Here is a 10,524-nt window from a genome sequence, read left to right on the forward strand (position 1 = left end):
TTTTATGATTATTACGAACTTGTTGCTAAAGTATCGGAATATGACAAATTAATGCATGAGGATAATCGTAGGAAGAAAAATTCTATAGGTAATTACCATCAGGATATAGAAACCAATGAAACACATGAGGTAGCTATAGCCGAGTTAACTAGAATAGGATCCCGCGTTTGTCCAATGTTAGCAAAAAGTCCAAAAACTCCTGAAGTGTTTAAGCGGAATATAAATGTGCAATACACATTTGATGTTTCTAAAACTGGAGAATTGTTTGATTATTTGCTAAAAGAGGGTTTTATCACCTTACCACATGGACACATTATTCCATCGAGAGATGACACTAGTGGAAAAACTTATTGTAAATATCATGATAGTTGGAGCCACGACATACAATCTTGCTTTGTTTTTAAGAATGCGGTGCAGGATAGAATAAACAAAGGCGTGCTTAAATTTCCTGAAAAGAAAGAGAGCGTGTTGATTGATGATGATCCATTTCCAGCTGCTACAATGATAAATGCAACTTCCATCGAGATGCCACCTCCTAAGCGTAATGTCCATAGCAACACCTTGAGTCAGAGAAAAGGGCGCCCCGACCACCCAAAGACAAAACAAATTTGGGTACCAAAGGGCACTTTGCCAACCGCCAAGGAGAAAGAAAAGCCACAGAGAAAATGAAAGCCAATAAATAAAAATAAAAGTGGCACAAACCAAGGCCGGTCACGCTTCGTTACTCCACCGGTGCAAGTTCCCCTCGACAAATGGTTCGTCAACCGGCATAAAAAATTTCCACAACCTCTCTCAAAAAATGCAAAAAGAAGAATAAGAAAGATCGAGGCAGAAAAAAGAAGGAAAAGTGAAATGGAGTTGTCTAGTGTCAATTCTAACAACGTTTTGAAAGAAAAAATAAAAGAAAAGAAAAACGTGAAAATTCGCATTGGAGATTTCATTATCCAAGCTGGGTGTGCTGCTACTTCTTTAATTTTACCAATAAATTTTAGAAGTAAAGATCCAAACGAGGAGGTACACGAGATTCAAGAAGACCGACGAAGTGGTGTTACAACAAAAGCTTCATCGGAAGATCAGATGAAGCGGGTTTATTTTGACAAACCCACTCTAAAGATGACACGATATATTAAGCCATTATACGTCAAAGCACACGTTGATGGCAAGCCTTTATCGAGAGTTCTACTTGATAATGGATCAGCCGTTAATATTATGCCATTAAAGATGGCACTAGCTCTCGGAAAATCCGTAGGCGACATAATGACGTCAGAAATTTCTGTCTCGGCTTTTACTGGCGAAATTGCTAAAACCTTTGGGGTTTTACCTGTGCAACTTACCGTCGGTAATCAAACCACAACTTCAGCATTCTTTGTAGTCAATTCAACGGCGAGTTACCAAGCATTGCTTAGACGAGATTGGATCCACTCCAACTCGTGCATTCCCTCATCCTTGCACCAACTTTTATTACGTTGGAAAGGAAACGACATCGAGATGATTCGGGCAAATGAAAAACCATTTGAGACACATTCGGATATGGTGGAGTCTCGATTATACGAAGATAGCATTGGTCCAATCAAGATCAAGACCAAAGGCAAGAAAAAGTCAAACACCATTGTGCCTTACCGTAGGCCGATTGGCAATGAGCCTCTCATCGAAGAGGTTCAATGATTCTGTCACATCCGAAGGACATAGCGGTGGCATCAGCCGCTATAGAAAAAATAAGGATGCGATAAGGTACGAGGTGCCTTTTATTTTTTTTTTGTTTCATTTTTGCATCATTTTACATTTTAGTTTTTCTTTTAAGCTGTTAATTAGCATCATTGATATTTTTTAGCATGCTTAGAGATAATAAAGTATTCATAAAAAAAAATTGAAGCGTAAAAAAAAATGAAATGATAAAAGACATAAATGAAAAGCAAAAAAAAAAAAATAAAGAAAAACAATAAAAGTCCATTTACATGTTCCAAAAAAAATTAAAAAAGAATTAAAGAGCTGTGAGAAAAAAAAACAATCGCTACAAAGAAGCTCGGTGTAGCCTTTTCTACCTGATCCGTCGTCCACTCGCTCAGTTTTGTCCCCATCAAATTTGAGACAACAACATGTGCAGCACCGATGGCATCCAAGCTTGAAGACGTTGAGGGGCAAGTTCCGTCATGTGCGATATATCCATATCATCAAATGGATTCTCAACTCCAACCTCAAGAGGTTCAAGACGGATATTACCCAATCATGATTCTTGTGAAAAAGAAGTGACAATTCAATTTATTTCCGCCAGTCAGTAGCTCAAAGAAGTTTATTAACAACGGAAGTGAAGTCGCGAATTCATAGACGGAGTTAAACAAATTTCAGGTTCAACAAATCGGTACTGACGGGTAAAGAAAAATAAAAAGAAATAAAAGACTTATTTTATGTACAAAATTCATTTTCAAATCTTTTACACATAAAATAGGGGGGCAATTGTTGGGGGCTAATTTAATTTTTGTATTTTTAGCATAGGTTATAATTTTACTCTATAGTTTTTTTTAAATTCATTTTGCAACAAAATAAAAATGTAATAAAAAATAGAAAATAATATCAAAAGATGATTATAAAAAAGAAAAGAAAAAATAAAAATAAAAATCAGGGGCAAATTTGCACCATTTTTTCAGTAACCCGTCTAACAACTTCGACGATGAAAACGGACCCCGAAACAGCAAGATATCAGATAGCTATTATTTTTTTCAGAAAGCTCGGGATGTTAGCTTTCCGGAATGTCAAAAACGGAGCAAAACGGAGCTAAAACGAAGCCGGTAGAATTTTTCAAAGAGAAGTAGTGCAGAAAAAATGGGTTTGAACTTGTCTTCACATCCCAGGACATATTCAACGGCATTACCTCCATATTTCCAACTCCCCGCTCACCCATTTTCTTTCTTTAACTCATGGGAAGGTAGTGGGATCATGTTTGAGAAAAATAAGGGCCACTAACATGGGATTTGTTGCTCAAAATCCTATAAATAGAGCTCAAATCCTTCATTCCAATCCCCACTAAAAAATCAATCAAACCCATTCAAAAATCAATCAAACATGATAACTTGCCGGATCCGATTTGATATTCCCTGCCGGAGTTACCTGCAAAACAGAACCGGAGACAGGATCTCCGGGAAAACTCTCCGACGATCAAGTCAGTTTTTGTAAGAGGGTTGGTAATTTGACCATAATATTGTAGGGCAAAAAATGTGAACGTACCTTTTTCCCTCGTTCTTAAGGCCTTTTATAGGTGTTTTTTAGGTAACCGCCGAGGGCGGTTACTCCTTAGTGGGCCACGTTCTGAGGGCGGTTCCCCCTTTTTAGGCCATGTCCCTTTCGTGGCTTTCATGGCAATGAACGTGGTTCTGAGTGGGAGTCTTGATGCTCCGTTTAGGAATTCGGGGCGGTTACTCGCTTCACCCGTTTCCGCTTATTCGGGTCCCATTCGGGGCGGTTACTCGCTGCGCCCGCTTCCTTTATTCGGGTCCCATCCGATCTTAGACCATAGGTCTAAGTATGGGCTGGGCCTGCGAAATGAATATGACCCGGTTTAGCCTCGCGGGTCATCACATGCCTCCCCTTTAGTTTGATACAAGAGCCCTTTAGGGTCTGTTCATAGGGGACACTTCGTTTTTGCTTGTCTATTCAAAATTCAAAAACTTGTGAATTTTTCCTCATGAGCTATCTGCTGTTCTCTTGATATTTTTCTTTACGCCTTTGCAGCCAATTCCCGACATCAGCGGATGGTGGACTAGGACCTTTGGCATGGCCGTGAGTTTTTCTTGCAAGGACATTGTCTCTTCCATATGCAATGTCCTCAGGCGGCTTCCCTCTGCTTCCTGTGTGCGCGAACAAGTACCGCTCCCTACCGCTGTGGAGGGGATCGAGAAGCGTTCTGTAGAGGTATATTGTTGCTTGTCATTCTCTTTCAAGGATCTTGCGTCCATTGTAACCGCCTATTTCTATTCGCCCTTTTTTATTCGTGAGCCGTCTTATATGCAGATTATCAATTTCACTGAGGGCATTCTCCGAAGGGATGCCGAGCGAGCCAAGGAGTTGGAAGGTCTTGGTACTGAATTGGCGACTCAGAAGTTGCTTTATGATGATGTCCAAGGGAAGGTGAAGGTCCTAGAAGGCGCCCTTCAGAAGGCTGTGAGCGAGAAGGAGGAGGCTCTTAAATCTCTTCAGGCTAAGTCCGATGAGCTGCGAAAGGCCCTCGATGATCTAGCTGATTCCAATGAGACACAAAAGAAGAGGGCTGAGGAAATTCTGGCTGAAGACGGTGCCCGCATCTACTGGTATGGGGAGCGGATTCATGCCGCATATGAGCATGGACATCAGGGTCTCGTACTTAACCGCCCCAAGGTTCCCATCCCTGAAAAGGATTTAACTGAGAAGTGGGACAAGCTGGAAGCTGAGGATGCTGATATGAATGAGGTACTCCTCTTAGATTGAAAGAGTTTTCAGGAATCTCCAATTATCGGCGAGATCCCTACCCAGAATGCGGAAGAAGGGGCACCGCAGGACATCTCTCAGCCTGAGCAAGAGGTACCGCCCTCTGAAGCAGTTATTGATTCGAGGGTTGAGGATTCGCTTGAAGTAGATCCGCCCACTGGAGGAGATGAGGGAGTCGCTGGAGGCGAGGAAAGCAATAGGGGTGAAGGAGAGGAAGCTGTAGCATAGTTTAATTTATATTTGGACTTTTTGTATGTAACAAACTGCCCGTATATATTAATTTTCTTTCACTTGCCGCGTTGCCTATACGTGCGATTATTGTCACTTTATTTTCATGTATGATCCTTGCCTTTTGCCGACTTCATACTTGTAATTCTTCATAGTAATTTTTGCTTTCGCTAGGGTGGCCAAACCCTTTTTGCAATTTTTGAGTACTCGTTTATTCGCTTAATTTTATGCCTTACTCTATTATTTTTCTTTCGAAAATAATATAATCATAAGGTTAATCATAAGGTTTTGCGAGTGATGCGTAATCATGCATCCGCCTTTCTTTAATAGGCAACACATTTATGTGTTTTTTGAGTTTAACCCTAAGGGTTTTGCGAGTGATGCGTAATCATGCATCCGCCTTTCTTTAATAGGCAACACATTTATGTGTTTTTTGAGTTTAACCCTAAGGGTTTTGCGAGTGATGCGTAACCATGCATCCGCCTTTCTTTAATAGGCAACACATTTATGTGTTTTTAAGAACAATCCGCATTCGGGCGTAACATATTGAATAAATGTAATAATTGAATACCTTTATTGATAAAGAGAAAAGGTTTATTACATAGGTACACCAACTGTGTGGGATCAAAGCCTCATTAAAACCTTTTATCAGAAAACCCCATGGGAAAAACTCATAAAAGGAAAAAGAGTACTCGTCATTTCCTCGAACTACTCGGCCTTTTTATATAGGCGTAGATTCTCTAGATTCCAGGTGCGCGGGAGCTTCTTTCCGCTCATTTCTTCTATTTCAAAAGTGGCTGGTCCCAGCTTCTTGGATACTTTGTATGGTCCGATCCAGTTGACGCCCAGCTTGCCTTTGCCATCTCTGGATTGTATTTTATCCGCTTTTTTCAAGACCAAGTCGTTCTTGTTGATTATTACTTTTCGCACTCTTCTGTCATGATATTTCTTGATTCTATTGCGGTATACTGCCATTCGCATGTAAGCTTTTTCTCTTCGTTCCTCCACAGAATCCAAAGCATCTCTAATGTTGATAGGATTTTGTGTGTCGCAATAATAAATTATCCGATCTGTGGGCGACTTGATTTCAACAAGTAGGACTGCTTCGGCTCCATAAACTAGCGAGAAAGGTGTTTCGCCTGTTGCTGCCTTTACAGAGGTTCTGTATGCCCACAACATATGGGGTATCTCATCCGCCCAACCTGTTTTTTTGTCTCCTAGCCGCTTCTTGATGCCTTGAATCATGGCCCTGTTGGTAACCTCCGTCATACCATTCGATTGGGGATGGTTTACGGAAGAAAAATGATTTTTGATCCCCATGCTTTCGCAGTATGCTTTGAACTTGGCACAGTTGAACTGGGTGCCATTGTCGGTTATAAGCTTTTGCGGGATTCCAAATCGCATGATAATGTTCTCTCGTAAGAACTCGATCATTCGCTCAGGTGTTTGTGCGGTTACTGCCTCCGCTTCTACCCATTTGCTGAAGTGGTCAACTGCGACTATCAAGTACTTCCTTTTCTTTGTCGTTTCTGGGAATGGACCCACTATATCGATTCCCCATGTTGCGAATGGCCACGTCGTCATTATAGCGATTTGTTCGGCTCCGGGAACATGCTTTTCATTCGCATGTATTTGACAATTGTGACATTCCGCAACCATCTTCTGGGAATATTCCACCACCTTGGGCCAGTAGTATCCCATCAGTTTGACCTTTCTTACCAACGCCGCCGAAGCTTCGTGCGCGCCACAAATTCCTTCATGAAATTCTCGCAGCACGTAGTCTCCTTCGTTGCGACTAATGCATTTCAACCATGGGCATGTGTACGATTTCCGATACAAAGTTCCATCCCGAATTGAGTATCGAGCTGACTGCCCAATTAGCTTTCTGGCTAAGCTCTTATCAACCGGTAAATCTCCCTGCTCCAGATATTGGCGAATGGGCATCCGCCAATCTTCATCGTCTTCCAGTTCTTCGATGACCATAATCTGATCGACCTCGAATGCTGGTGCCGATTTTATTTCCAAATTGCATGCCTTTTGACTCCATGGTTCTCTACTTGCCGCTGCTTTTGCCAATTCGTCAGCCTTTGCATTTTGGCCTCGCGGAACATGCACCATCTCCCAAACGACTCCCTTGTGCGTTAACTCTTGTGTCAATCTGCCGACTACCTGATGGTATTTTACTAGCTCCTCCTGTTTCACCAGATAATTTTTTGTGATCTGGTTTATCATGAGCTTGGAATCGCTGTAGATTACCACTCTTTCTGGGGTGAGTTCATTGAGCAACTTCAATCCGCATATCATTGCTTCATACTCTGCGGCATTATTGGTAGTTTTGAAAGTTAATTTTGCTGCATAGCACAGGCGAATAACCTCCGGGCCCTTGATGACGACTCCCAGCCCAGCTCCATCTGTAGATAATGCCCTATCTGTGTACATGCTCCACTCTTCTTTTTGTGCCTTCGGACATTCATCGTCATCCCAGGTGAATTCGTTCACGAAATCGGCGAGTACTTGGCTCTTTAGCGCTGGTCTCCCTTCATAGCGAATATCGAATTCTCCCAGGCGAATTGACCATTCCATCAACCGGCCGGATGCGTCAGGTTTCTGTAATACCTTTCGCATTGGGATGCCAGTTCTCACAATGATAGTATGCGCCTGAAAGTATGGTTTCAATCTAGCCACCGTGGTTATCACTGCGAGGGCCATTTTGTCCAACTTCGAATACCGGAGTTCTGCATCCTTCAGGACTTTGCTCACGTAGTACACTGGATATTGTTGCCCTTCTTCTTCTCGCACCATCACAGTGCATATCGCCATATTGGTGACGGATACGTAGAGAAATAAATCTTCTCCATCCTCCGGCCTACTCATTAAGGGTGGATAACACAGTAATCGCTTTATCCCCTCGAATGCTTCTTGACAATCCGGCGTCCATTCAAAGGACTTGGATTTTTTGATGGCATTGTAGAAAGGTAGACATCTCCTAGCTGAGCATAATATGAATCGCCCTAATGCCACCAACCGCCCATTTAGTCTCTGTACTTCTCTTATGCTCCTCGGCGTTTTCATCTCCATTACTGCTTTAACCTTCTCGGGATTCGCCTCAACTCCCTTGCCGCTAACAATGAAACCCAGGAACTTTCCTGCTCTTGCTCCGAATGTGCATTTCTCTGGGTTCAATTTGAGGCCATATTTGATTAGCACTTCCAGGATTTCTTTGATATCCTGCGGGTGGTCTTGCATTTTCTTGCTTTTGATGATCATGTCATCAACGTAGATCGAGAAGTTCTCGCCGGATTTGTCTGAAAATATCTTGTTCATCATCCTCTAGTATGTTGCTCCCGCGTTTTTCAATCCAAAGGGCATCACCTTGAAGCAATAAGTCGCCTGGTGAGTTATGAACGATGTTTTGATTTCATCCGCCTTCTCCATGGGTATCTGATGGTAACTGGATTTCACGTCGGTGAATGATAAAGCTTCATATCCTGCAGTTCCATCTACCAATATATCAATGTTAGGAAGCGGATACATATCCTTCGGACATGCCTTGTTCAGATCTTTGAAGTCGACGCACATTCTGTACGTTCCATTTGGCTTTTTGACTAGCACCACATTGGCTAACCACTCCGGATAGGCGACTTCTCGAATTGCATCTGACTTTAGCAAATCCGCCACTGCTTTTTCAATCGCCTTTTGCCGCTCAGGAGCATGTCCTCTCTTTTTCTGTCGCACTGGGGTTGCACCTTTGTCTACATTCAAACGATGGGTTGCTACGTCTGGACTTATTCCTTCCAGTATTTCATTTGGGGCGGCAAATGCCGACTCACATTGGACCAGCACCTCGCAATGGCTTTCTTCGTTTCTCCGGGGAGGCCCGTCGCTATTCGCACATTTTTATCGCTTGAGATGGCGAATAGTTCCGTTTCTCCCAATGCTTCCGCTGGCAACTTCTCCTCTACCCTATCTTCCTCGTCTGGCTTTGGTTCAAGTGACAATGTATAGGCCTGTTGAGATACAAGTTGATCACCTTCAACTATGACTCGCCCTTGGTGTGTTGGTAAATGTAATGTTAAATGCTTCATTGAGATGAGCGACTCCGTTTCTGACAGGAATGGGCATCCCAGAATTATGTTGTAGGCCAATGGGAGATCAACAATTGCGAATTCTAAATCACCTTGCCATTTTAGCTTTTTATCGCCCATTTCTGCCTCCAACACCACCTGTCCACTTGTTTGAGAGGATTGACCCCCAAAACCTGTTACATCCATGAATGTATGTTCCACTCGCTCGTCATTAATTCCCAACTTGTTGAATGCAGTCCGAGTAATAACATTACAAGAACTGCCAGTATCAATAAGGACCCGCTTGACGTCCCATCCTTCTACATCCATTGTAATCACCAAAGCATCCGCATGCGGCTCCGTGATTCGTGCGAATGAGTAATTGAGGGCATCCCCCCTATGAGTGTTGCTTTTTCGCTGTTCACGGCGAGCTCTTTTTGTTGGAGGCTCATAGATCCCGTCGGCTATCACGTTTATCACTCCTTTTTTCTGCTTCTTTTCGGGCCTTGCCTCTTCTTCATGTGGTAACGTTGCTTTCTCGTCACTAGTCTCCTTTCGTACAAATTGATTCAGCTTGCCCCTTTCGATCAGCCTTTCAATCTCCTTCTTCAATTCATAGCAATCGTTCGTGTCGTGGCCGTTCAATCTGTGGAACCTGCAATATTTGTTAGGATGTCGCCCCAAACTGGTTCGACCTTTTACCCCGGGGAACCGCACATCCTTCTTCAGGGGGCTCTTTTCGATCCAAAGTAACACCTCCTGGCGAGTCGTGTTTAATGGTGTCTGATATCCGCCACTTTGAAAGGGGCGATCGCCTCTTCGAACAAAATTACTTTTGGACTGGGTCTGGCGCCGATTGTCCGAAGTGGATCTAGCGGCATCTCTTTCTCGTCGGGTTTGAGCCCTATGTTCCCTGTTGACATCATCCACTTCCATGAATTCCTTTGCTATTTTCATGAGTTCGGCCATTGTGCGCGGCTTGTTGCGGATGATTTCCTCCCGCATACTCCAATCTGTGGTTCCATCTGCCATGATGTTGCGGATGCTCACGATATCCGGGTTTTGCAATCGCACCAGAATATCGTTGAATGCGACAAAAAATTCCCTGAGGGAATTATAGTTCCTCTGTTTGATCTCCTTCAGCTGCCTATCCGTCACATCCGCTGCTTTACAGCCCACAAATTTCGCACAGAAATCCCGACTATATTGATGCCAATTGTGAATAGATTCTGCGGGTAAAGATCGAAACCAATCAGATGCGGCTCCGCCCAAAGTTGTCGAGAATAACCTGCAAATGATGCTTTCACTCGCTCCTGCAACATCCATTAGTTCTCTGTAGTTCCTGACATGAGCCTCAGGATCAGAATTTGGATCCCCATAGTATTTAGGTATCGCGGGCGCTTTGATTCTGTGATCTGGAATGAATTCCCGCAACGAAGGGGCAAAAGGTGAATCGCTCTGGACCTCTGCTCTCGGCCTAGGCGAGTACCCCATTCGCTCCATCATGCTTCGTAATTGATCTTCTAAGTCAATATCGGGTATTCGCTGGACTTCTTCCATCCGCTGCTGGTGAATTCTGGGTGGCATCCACCCGCCCATCGGTGTTGAGACGTGTGCCTATTGGGGGACTAACCGCTGTCCCGTTATAGGATCAAAGTTCCATGTGTGCACTCGCCCAGGAGTCATCAACTCCGAATGTCTGTGAGGAAAAGGTTCCACTTGCTGTAGCGGAAGAGTGCCTTGCACTCCTGGCAACGGTTGGGATGGCTGCCAG

The sequence above is a fragment of the Euphorbia lathyris genome, chromosome 7 (genome assembly GCF_963576675.1).
Source record: "Euphorbia lathyris chromosome 7, ddEupLath1.1, whole genome shotgun sequence".
Lineage (NCBI taxonomy): Eukaryota > Viridiplantae > Streptophyta > Magnoliopsida > Malpighiales > Euphorbiaceae > Euphorbia > Euphorbia lathyris.